The sequence below is a fragment of the Carassius auratus genome, chromosome 41 (assembly GCF_003368295.1).
Source record: "Carassius auratus strain Wakin chromosome 41, ASM336829v1, whole genome shotgun sequence".
NCBI lineage: Eukaryota > Metazoa > Chordata > Actinopteri > Cypriniformes > Cyprinidae > Carassius > Carassius auratus.
Window position 1 is genome coordinate 8805705 of NC_039283.1, and position 12020 is coordinate 8817724.

Sequence of the window (12020 nt, forward strand, 5' to 3'; positions counted from 1 at the left end):
GGAGAAGTACAAGCGTGCGGCAGAATACTGAAGCTTGCTCAACGATTTAGCTGGAAGGCCTGAGAACGAGGCATTACAATAATCTAACCTAATGCCTTTGGCTTCGTGGTTAAAAAGTGGCATCATCATCCGACGGAACGGTGTATCTGTAGTCCAAATCTATGCGGGATCAACACCCCGGATCAGCGGGTGGCGGTAATGCACCTTTACGTTGGTTTGCCAAAACCGCCATAAAACGCTACTAGAAGAAGACGGAACTACGTCAAGACGTAGTTTAACAAAACTTTAGCCGCAAAACTGCTTTTAGATGCAACACTTTGAATGCAAACTGCCGTAAAGATCCAATGAAGAAAAAGAAGAACCTGTTTTTTTAGCGTCTTCCCCTGGAAATGTATTAGTCTGCGCCGCTAGAGGAAGCGGCCTCAAACTGCCACTCGGCCGGAACGCCGTGGTGAAAGGCTGAGCCGTGGTTGGATTCTTTCTGCTGCAATCCAGCGCTCGACGAGAGCTCGGTCTCGGGCGGCACGATCGTGTATCGAGCAAGACAAGCTCGGAGTTGCACGGTCTATTGGCCACGATGTGTGGCTTGGCGAGGATAGCAGCTGTCGCGATGACGCTTAATGCTGCTCGACGGCCGTGTTTGGCTGGGTAGAAATGATCTCGGGTCCGGCAAAAGCAGCAGGTCTTATAAATCCCCTGTTTAGCGCTCTTCGTTGGTACGAAAATTGGGTCTGTGATAATGTGACTGACGAAGCGAACCAGCATGCTGATAAACCGTCAATGGATAGAGGTAAGTCAGCGATATTTATACTGTGGGATTGATTACTTGATTGTGGTCCACCTGTGATGATTAGGCTAAGTATCTGACGCGCTCCTCCCGAATCTTCATTGATAATTACATTTAAAGAAAGTAGTCAAAAGTTTGAACATATTGTTGTTACTATTTCAAATGATTAAAGGGGGGGTGAAATGCTATTTCATGCATACTGAGTTTTTTACACTGTTAAAGAGTTGGATTCCCATGCTAAACATGGACAAAGTTTCAAAAATTAAGTTGTATGTTTGAAGGAGTATTTCTGTTCCAAAAATACTCCTTCCGGTTTGTCACAAGTTTCGGAAAGTTTTTTTCGAGTATGGCTCTGTGTGACGTTAGATGGAGCGGAATTTCCTTATATGGGTCCTAAGGCACTTCTGCCGGAAGAGCGCGCGTTCCCGTATAGCAGAGCACTGAGAGCACAACATACTTCACTGATCAGAGCGAGAGCGTCGCGAAATGTCACAAAAGGAGTGTGTTTTTGGTTGCCAGGTCAAGACAACCCTGCACAGATTACCAAAAGAGAAACAGCATTAAGGGACCAGTGGATGGAGTTTATTTTTACTGAGCATCAACGGAGTTGTGCAAGTGTTTGTGTTTGTTCCCTGAATTTCGAAGATGCTAGTTTTACAAACAAGGTCCAGTTTGACGCCGGATTTGCACATCGTTTATTTCTCAAGGATAATGCAGTCCCAACGAAAAAGGGTCACGATCGTGTGTTGGAACCGCAGGCGGTGAGTAAAACTGCTTCAAATATCTCTGTGTTATTAACTTAGCTATCCGCGTGTAAGCACATCAAGTAAACAACATGCGATGTTTTCATCAAACTGCACGAGTAAAACTGCTTCAAATATCTCTGTGTTGTTAACTTACCTATCGGCGCGTAAGCCAATCTAGTAAACAACATGCGATGTTGTCATCAAACTGCACTTTCCACATGTACAGCTTAAAAGAAAAAAAAAAAGACGACAAAGAAAGTGGAACTTAGTCATTTTCCAAAACCGCTAAGCAAATATATACAGTTTCAGTACATACCACATAGAGACTGATTGCTGATGCTGCTCTTGTTCAATTTCAGCCTCTGAATCTGATTCTGGATCATAAATATACGCTGAATCTGACTGTTAGTCGTGGTTTGTTTTGGTTGGTTTTATCCTCACAGTGTCACAGTATATCGTACACACAGTTTCAAAATGATGTCATTAATAACTTACCCTCATGTAGTTTCAAACCTGTATGACATTATTTTTGGAACACAGTTTAAGATATTTTAGATTTAATGTTAGTCCGAGAGCTCTCAGTCCCTCCATTGAAACTGTGTGTACGATATACTGTCCATGTCCAGAAAGGTAAGAAAAACATAATCAAAGTAGTCCATGTGATATCAGAGGTTTTTTTTGAAGCATCGAAAATACATTTATCCAAAAATAGCAAAAACTACGACTTTATTCAGCATTGTCTTCTTTTCCGTTTCTGTTGTAACAGTTGAAAACAAAGCAGTTTGTGATATCCGGTTCGAAAACGATTCATTCGATGTAACCGGATCTTTTTGAAACAGTTCACCAAATCGAACTGAATCATTTTAAACGGTTCGTGTCTCCAATACGCATTAATCAACAAATGACTTAAGCTGTTAACTTGTTTAATGTGTCTGACACTCCCTCTGAGTTAAAATAAACCAATATCCCGGAGTAATAATTTACTCAAACAGTACACTGACTGAACTGATGTGAAGAGAGAACTGAAGATGAACACCGAGCCGAGCCAGATAACGAACAACAGACTGACTCATTCACGAGTCAAGAACCATTTCTGTCAGACGCGTCCGATTCATGAACCGAATTCTGTGCTAATGTTATGAGCCCAGGTAAACCGAAGGCTTGGAGGCTTGCGGTCAACGCCAATGACGCCATTACGTCGAGCGCAAAAGAATCGGTGAACTGTTTTCTTCAACCGGTTTATTGAATCGAACTGTCAGAAAGAACTACTGGTGATCCCGAAAACCGATCCAACCGGTTCTTGACTCGTGAACGATTCATTATCTGGTTCGGCTCGGTGTTCATCTCTCTCTTCACAGCAGTTCAGTCAGCACGCGCAGTCTCGCTTGATTCGCTCAATGATGTGCCAGCTTCATCAAACCTGTGTAACATTTTTATAATTGTAACGAGTAATGATGCAGCACATAAAAAAAATATCGGAGTAAAAGTATTAAACTCAGCGAAAATATGTACTGAAGTAAAAGTGGAAGTAGGAGAAAAAAATAATACTTTAGTAAAGTACAGATACCGCCTTTTAGTACTTAAGTACAGTAGTGAAGTAGTTCTACTTCGTTACTATACATCTCTGCGTATATTTCATAAAGTATTTGGTTCTTTGATTAAGTTCAAAAGAACTTTATTACAACCCAGACTGTTCTAAAGTATAGTATACAGTATATATACATATATAGGGCTGCTTTTCCAATTGTTTTTAGAAATGATTGACACTTAACTTGGGTTGTGTAGGAGTTATAGCTCAACCGTTGCAAAGTGTGAGCCTTGAGCCATTCCAGTTGTCTCCTTGATTATAAAACTTAACCTCTGGTTGCTGTCTAGAATCATTTTATGGCATTCTTCTACAGGTTCAGTGGTCAAGGCAGTAGTTCAGGCTTCTATAGACATGGGTCTTAGCTGATCCAGTGTGAAGTGTTGTTTTTCATATTGATATATAAGGATATCTTATCTTGTCTTGAGGAGAGAAGACTGGAGCACAGGTCATCGCTCTGCAAACCTGAAATAAATGTCACAGTGTCTATTGAACCACTCCGGTGGATTGGAAACTCACAGTTTCATCCAGCAGCAAGAGAAGTTTTGCTCATGTTTTCTAATAGCTATTGAGTAGCACAATAATTCTGATCATTTCAAAATGATCAAATATTTGATGACTTCTATTGGTCTTGCTGATCTATATTGCTCTTTCAGTAATGTATTTCTTTTTAAGGACCTGGGAAACGCATGATATTTAATGCATATGACTGTTTGCCAGAAAGCAGCCTTGAGCATTACTTCCAGTGCCAGTTACATTAATAGATAATGCCGGATTTATACACATTTAACCCAGATTGTATAATTGAAGAATTCAGTACCAGTTGCACGAAATCCTGCTTATTATAACAGCAGAAAACTAGTTATATGGTTTTCATCCTTCATTCTCACCCACACTGTTCTTTAGTTTTGTCCAGGGTGGAAACTGTGATCTTGAGTTGCCCCTCGTGCACAACACCCTCCTCTACAGATAACAAGCAATCTGTATCTGATTCCTCAACCCCTCGTATCTTTTAAATGAACATGTGAACTGGTGAAATATGGAATCGAGCTGTAAAGGATTTTTGTCACAAACTAAGTGGGATTGACATGAATGTGGTCGCCATGGCCGCTTTTCCTGTATTTAATCAGGGTCCGTACACACGGTAGACTAGCCAGGCATGTGTGCAGACGGGAAAGGGTTAACACTTTCTCTCATCTGTTCCCGTCTGAAAAACCCAGGGAACAAGTTAATTACTGAGACAGCTCCCTCATTTCACCACATCCATCAGACTTTGTTCCATCTCAAAGATTCCCAAAGAACCTTCTAGAAGCAGTGGCTCGCTTCAACCGGTCAACGGTTTGATAAAGATTCCTCTGTTGCCATGGAACCCACCTGGCCGTGACCTTGAGGCTGATCCGGAGTCTATTAGTCACAAAGCGTCGCCATGGTCCATTCACTTTGTCAGGGAGACTGACCAATAGGAGCCATCCGTGCAAGTGCGAGGCCATCTTCTTGTTACCAAGAGTCTGCATAGCGACAGAGTTTTTGTCAAGTTCGTCATACTTCATTAAATAGGAAGACACAGATATATTGGCCGCACACACACCTCCTGATGTTTTCCGGCTCTGTAAGCAGCTGGAGAGAAATGATCCTTCTCTTCAGATGTGTTTGTTGTAGCTGAGCCTCACAGTTCCATGCTTTATCTCTTAAACACTTGAACCATCTTAGCTTTCCATTGCAATTCAGTGCACAGTTGACATTTGTTTTCGCCACAAGAAAATAGAATTTCTGTCAGTTTGATTTGCTATCCTTTGTTTTTTCATTATCAGAAGTACGCGTTCTGCAGAGTTCCTCTTGCCCAAAACACTCCCTTTACAAGTTCATAAGTCACAAAATACTAATTTGCGAGGAAACTTATAGCGGTCTCCACAACAAAAGTGCAAAAGGTTAAATTTTCTTGGCTGCACTGGAGCATATTCAAATGAATAAGTAGAATATTGGCCCAAGTTCACAGGGAAATTAATTCTGAACAAGACAACAAATGTTCCCAGAATAGTTTCGACGTATAGATTGAGGCAGATCCCCTGTGTGCCGTCTTTTGGATCTTTACTTTTTTCAAGCTTAAAAGAAGTGACTGTGGGCCTAGAAAAGATTCAAACTATGTGCCTGTCAAGGTGGTTTTGGGACAGTTGTGGGATGAAATGTAGCATTTTTCTCTTTATGTTTTCTTTCAAGATAAACCAGGAGGAGAACATTCGCTTTGTCGTGGAGCCTTTTTTATAGAGACTGAGGGTTTAGGATTTCGTGAGGCAGGTAAAAGAAATGTCAACAGATACTATACTGTACTTTGGGGATCCAAGCTGAAAGACTTCTTCCCCAGAATTAAAAAATCACAATTGATCTCCAACCGACAAAAAGCCCCCACAGACCACCTCTAATGCAAAACCTTATGTCTCAATTTATATCGGCCGCCCAGCCTGAGAGTGAGCATTCACCACACAAACCTAAATCAAAGCTGATAACTCATAACTCATTCGATCCAAGGCCGATCTCTTAAATGGGAAAGGATTATTTTAAAATACTGATGGGTTATGGGCCAAAACTTATTAGAAATGAAAGAAAACCACATCCAGCCACATCTTCCTATCCTCATCTTCATTCAAGATCATTTCAAACACATGACTGCTAGTGGTAAATCAATACACCACTGGCCAAGTTCAAAAATAATCTTCATTAAAAATGGAGAAGGCTGCACAATTCCAGCTTTCTGTAAATTGGCCCAAAGTGGATGAGTTAAGCTGGAGGGATTCTTATCATTGTTAAGCAAATCGATCTGCTAAAGACCAAAGAAATGGAAAGTAAAGAAAACCATAATAAGATTTATTCGGAAGCATATTAACAAAGTGCTGCTGCACAAAACGTAAGCCAAAAGCTCACCTCAACAGTTACAAAATGAGCTGTGTTAATGCCAGTATGTTGCATTGGACTCAAAGTCATTTTTTTTGGAGGCTGTCTTCTATTCCCTGGTGCATTCATAACTGTGTGATTTATTTATTTTTTCTTGAAAGCAAAGTGAATAGTACAAATGTGTGCAAGCGGTGTGTTTGAAGATCGTGAATTTAACCATCGAGCCTATTTTGTTTGTTCTGTCACACAAGGTCTACCTTACTTAAGGTACCATGTGTTTTGTTTGCTTGATTTTGCCATAGACATAGAGCTTTCTAGAAGTTTAGCTTAAAAACAAAACATTTTCAGGCGACTATCCCACTGTGGTGATATTGTTCAAAGTAAGTCTTTAGTAAAGATGTAGCAGTGATTATAATAATGAGGAAAACAGGGATAGGCAGATGGTGAGGGCGAGTGATTTTGTGACAGCTGGAGTAAGAAACAGGCCATTTCTCAAATACAACTAATTTGGTTCTTTGTCACAAAATATGCTGGAGTTTCCTAGGGGCAGAGAAATTATTAATACATGCAATTAATTAAAAAAATAGTTCTATTAAGCTCCATGATTACCAACATTTGTTGCAACAACACCAACATTGTATTTTAAATGGCAACTGGATTGAATGAAGTGCTGTACTGGGATTTACCTGGGCATACTGTTAAAGTTGAAAAACTTATGGAGCAGTTTTAAAGCAGTTTTATTCTGCATAAGGGTATCCCTACAGTGTGTTTACAACAGTGTCACATGACCAGCCAGATATCTTGGTAACTCCCCAGTGCAAGCCACTTTCTTTTATACAATGACATCCATAACTGAATACTTTTTTTTGTGTGTGAGGTTACATCTACATAAGTCCAAGACTAGTGTTGTTTCACTGAAGTTTTCTATTAAAATTTGCATTGTTTATTCTTTTTTCACACAAATTATATTTACGAGGCAGATTATCAATCAATAGGGATCTATTTTGCATGGTTGCTTGCATATATTGTGACCTCAAAACACATATACATGGTGCATGATTTGCAAACTAATACATTTTCATGTTTGTATCACATAACCAGCTTTAAATGCATGACTTTTCTGATGTAGCAAACTTACTCAGTAGACCACCCGATACAACATTGTACTAGCGATGTGTAGCATTCAGTATGAATTCAGTACGAGTCCCATGAAACACAAGTCACGATAAGCAAGCTCACAGACGTGTAGAAGTGAACAATTACAAGATTTATACTGCAAAAGTGTTTTATTATTACTATTATTTTTTTTCTCACGTTTGCTTTTGTTATCGCTATTGGTGATATTTGCTGTAGGATATGGTTTATATAGGTGGTACATAATGCAATAGAGTATAAAACAATTTGAGACACATATTAGACATTTAATTTCTGAACTTCCCTGATATGTACAGTACAACAACTAATAAAATAAAATGTTGCCACATACACATTAATCTGTTTTGGAGAAAATTTTACATGGTTGTAGCACCACACACTGGACATTTCACTTGGACATGCCATGAATATAATTTTGTTGAAAAGTCACCACAGACAGTTTTTTTTTCCAATGAGCCTGGTTTTGTTGATTTATTAGTCCTTGTCCTGATATGGTCCTCTGGTTTTGTGGCCTTGGTTGAGCCAGAAGTAGACAATCTTTTAAAAGAGCTGCAGAGTCACAGTGTTTACAATCTTAAGAAAGTTAACATACCAATGGATAACTGAAATGTTTGACTCTTCTCATTAAACTGGGTTTGAAGAAAGTTTTTTAACACCACATATGGAACATAGCAGCTTTAAAACAGTTCAAAAGAGCAAGCTAGTTTGAAACAGACATTTGGAATTTTATCTGAAATGAATTCATATAGCTTCATGTATGATTTTGTGTTCCTCGAGTACACATCTTTGAGCCATGCTGTATGCAGAGACTAAGCCCTGTAGAAACATGCTGTTCTTTCTCAACCCAGAGTCCACACTCCCTGTCTCCTGCATCACGGCTCCAGGCTTGATATAGATGGAACGTGTCCTACAAGCTTGTTACGCTGCACTACGCATCCCGATATGCCAGGCTGATAATCTGACACTGATGGCCATCAAACTGTCACCACTGGGGAGAGAAAATACTAGCATGAGCACCTTATTTTCCACATAAATAACCTCTCTTCCGTAGATACATCAAACCAAAACTAGCTTAGTAATTAATTTATCTGTGTAACTTTTTTCCACGTCCTCTTGAATGTTGAGATAGATGTTTCACCTTTAGATCTCTGCGCATATATATAAGTCTTACTGAAAGCTCGCTCACCAGCTAACTCAATTAAAACTTTTACCGCTGTCTGCAGATTATTATAATAATTATAATAAGCGTGCACATTATTTTTGGTGTGACTCGTTTTACTATAGATTATCACTTAGTGTTTGTGTTTTTAATGTGCTGTCAAGAAAAAAAATACTATTTTGAATATACAGTAAAAGTTTGTCTAAGGATTCTGTTGCATTTATTTGTGGTCCATCTGGCTTTTTTCACTGTAGTGTGAAAGTGGCCTGTATTTGTGTGTGTGTTGGCTTACTAATTTTAATGAACACATCCTGTGTGTACAAAAATGCTTTCCTATGCGTTTAGTGCTGCTGAACATGATACTATACAATTACAACAAAACAAAGCAAAACAAAAAGTCCTGATTTGTCACATTTTTTATTTCTGTAATAGTCCTTGGGTTCAGTTCATAATCTTCAAAATGGTACTTCAGTGATACGGAGAGAGACAGAGGAGACGAATTGTTGAATAAAGTCATTGTTTTTGTTTTCTTCGCGTAAAAAAAAGTATTCTCGTCGCTTTATAACATTGTGGTTGAACCACTGATGGCAGATGGACTATTCTAGACTATTTTCTGGACCTTTACAGTGTAATTTACTTGCATGTTAATGGGACAGTCACAAGCCTCCCAGTTTTCATCCAAAATATCTTAAATTGTGTTCCAAAGTTGAACTAAGCTTTTACGGGGTTGGAAAGACATGGGGGTAAGTGATTAATGACACAATTTTCATTTTGGGGTGGAGTATCCCTTTAAAATTATTTCTGAGAACTGTGAAGTGAAACTCTGAACAATATAAATTTCATCTGTAGTGGGCTGGAGAAATGAATACCTTTCATATCCTGTAATTATCTCTAGTTCAAAATACATTTATGTATTTTCTGATCCCGTCCTGGTGGATAATTGAATAAATTTCCATGCTGGTCTTGGTGATTATTGCTAGATTGATACTGGTCCAGCACATAGCTATGCAACAAATGCTTGTCTACCAGTATGATCTTTCTGGTCCACAGCTGTGAAGACCAGCAGACTTTCTGCTATCAATTCTCAGCACATTTCAATAAGCTATAAAAGAAGGGTTGAACTTATGATAAAAACAACATGAATCAACATTTAAGTGGATGAGATTTCACACCCCTCATCTGTTTCCCTCTAAAATCCTCTTATGTCTCCCTAGATAAATCTCACCCCAATTCAGCAGCTCCACCTGGTTCCTTCCCACCACCTCCTGGGACAGCATCTAGTAAACACATCGCCAATAATACCATCAATAATATTCATCAAAGTTAACTTCTGACAATACTAGATGAAGAAGATTCCCTAGGACTGTGTTGTAGAGAGATAGCAATAGCAAACAGAAAATAATATGCTCATCTGTTAGTCAGTCTACAAGAATATCATTTTGTATGTTTTCACTTTCATAAGATAAAACTGATTATTATTTTTAAGCAATCACTTGGATATTGAAAAACGGTGGCTTTTTTTACATGCTGGTATGGGATGTATAAATATATATTAGCCCGGCTAACAGGGAACCTTTTCCGAAAAGTTCTGGCAATGTTCTCCCAAAGTTCTAAACAAATCCAGTAACATTAATAAAATTTCCCTGCCAAGATCAGGTCTTTTTGTAAAAACGTATATTTATTTGTTGCTATAACCTTATTCAATTGATTAATCGATTACAACATTTGTCCAAAACAGTTTTTTTTTTTATTATTATTATTTTACTGTTTAAATGTTTCTATATGTCCTATAACAGGCTATTTAATGGCATGTTCCCTGTATATTGTGCCAACGTGCCAATTCCTTTAAGCCTTAAAGGTAGGTGTCTATTCTGAAATGGACGTTTTAACATAAACCTAACAGAGAAATATCCAATGGAGTAAAATGTGTGACAACTCGCGCCATTGAAATAAAAAGAGATGGAGGATTAGAATGGTCAATCTGTAAATTACATGTAATTTGAAACTTTTTATAGATAGAATGACTATACAAAAACCCAGAAAAAATATGTGCCAGGTACTTGAGAGATCTCTTTGAGAGACTGACATTTCCCCAAAGGAAATTGATTCATTATGTCCTACATGTCCCAGTTTATCAATGTCAGCGCTCGCCCTATGAGTTACGAGATGGATGATGGATATTTAACATGTACGAATGCTTTTCCTGAGGGTAACCTTGTTGTTACCTCCCTAGTCTCTTTGTTATAATATTAGTTGATGACATTTAGTAACCTTAACTTTGCTTTCATACAGAAATGTATTATGTATGTATATGATCAGCTCAGTATAAATATAAAGTGATGATTTTAAGCATACACAGAAAATAAGCATCATTGTTGAAAAAAAAACCTAAAAACATTTTTTGAAATTTGATGAGTATACATCCAACGTTATTTCTATATATATATATATATATATATATATATATATATATGATCTATACATGAGTGCTGTGTAAAAGCTGAATGTCAGAAAATATAACTCAGTCATACTGATGGATGAATACTCTGTTTAATCATTACAATACATTATTGTGTTTCACTATAATGATCATAATGGACAAGCTATGCTCATTACATCAGGCATTGTCTGATCAGGTACTTTTAAGGGAAGTAACCACGATGGTAGTGAAAACAGTAACACAAACCTCAGACACAATTTTAAACTGGACTACACATTGCCAACTAGAAAAATATATTTTGCTCATACAGTATTTTAGTAAATCCAGACAGAGAGGTTGTTTGATTATGTTATCTTGTATTCCTCTTCTCTTTTTTTGTGGTTTTGTTCCACCCACTCTCTAGTCATTTACTTTCTTCTTCCTCTCTTCATCTGCAGTTATTTTTACTTTTCACAAACCAACTCATGTTTTTTTTTTTTTTTTCACTTCATATATATATATATATATATATATATATATATATATATATATATATATATATATATATAACAATACATTTACAGAAAAAGATTTGGACATTTTCTTTATAAGTACATTCAGGTGTCAAATTGTTGTTAACTTCTTAACTAAAAAGGCTAATAACAATATTGGTGAAGAAAACATCCTTTCAATACGTTTGTTGCACTTGGTTTGTTTTTTGCCGGGGTTTTTTTTTTTTTTTTTTTTTTTTGCAGTATGCTATGATGTTTGAAACAACAACAATTACTAATACTTGTTCTTGTCCCACACGTTGGACAGTAGAGAGTCGTGTAAAGACCGGTGAAATGCTTTTATTTGTACTGTCTTGAGGGGCCATTTAAATGATGGAGCCTCCAGCGAGTGTAAGTAAAACACTGAATCGAGCTCTAGTCTAACATATGGTGAGTCAACAGGGGCAAAATGCTGACTGACCCAAGCAAAACACTTCAATCTCTCCATGCTGTGCTTCACTGCTCCCCAGGGCTTGAGTGATTGATTCGCCAGCCAATCAGAACACATCAGTCCCCAACACTAAAGGCATCCATTTATATAAAGCCTGTCAAGCAAACTCACAAAGTGAAAGCTGTTGTGTAGCTAGCACTCAAAAACATACCTTCTGTAAGGAGCTTGGATATATATCTATTATATGCTCAAATAGGTTGGGTCAAAATCAAACAGTCGTTTATTTTTCCTCATCCAACTTATTACATAACACTGTTCTTTGTAATCCACTGCACTTT

The 12020-nt window shown here is 37.8% G+C and overlaps 1 protein-coding gene across 1 annotated transcript in view; it reads left to right on the top strand.

Moving 5' to 3' along the window:
• LOC113059496 (glutamate receptor ionotropic, kainate 2-like) overlaps positions 1–12020 on the top strand; it is an 83353-nt gene that overhangs the window by 39818 nt on the left and 31515 nt on the right. The gene's annotated exons all lie outside the window — the stretch shown is intronic.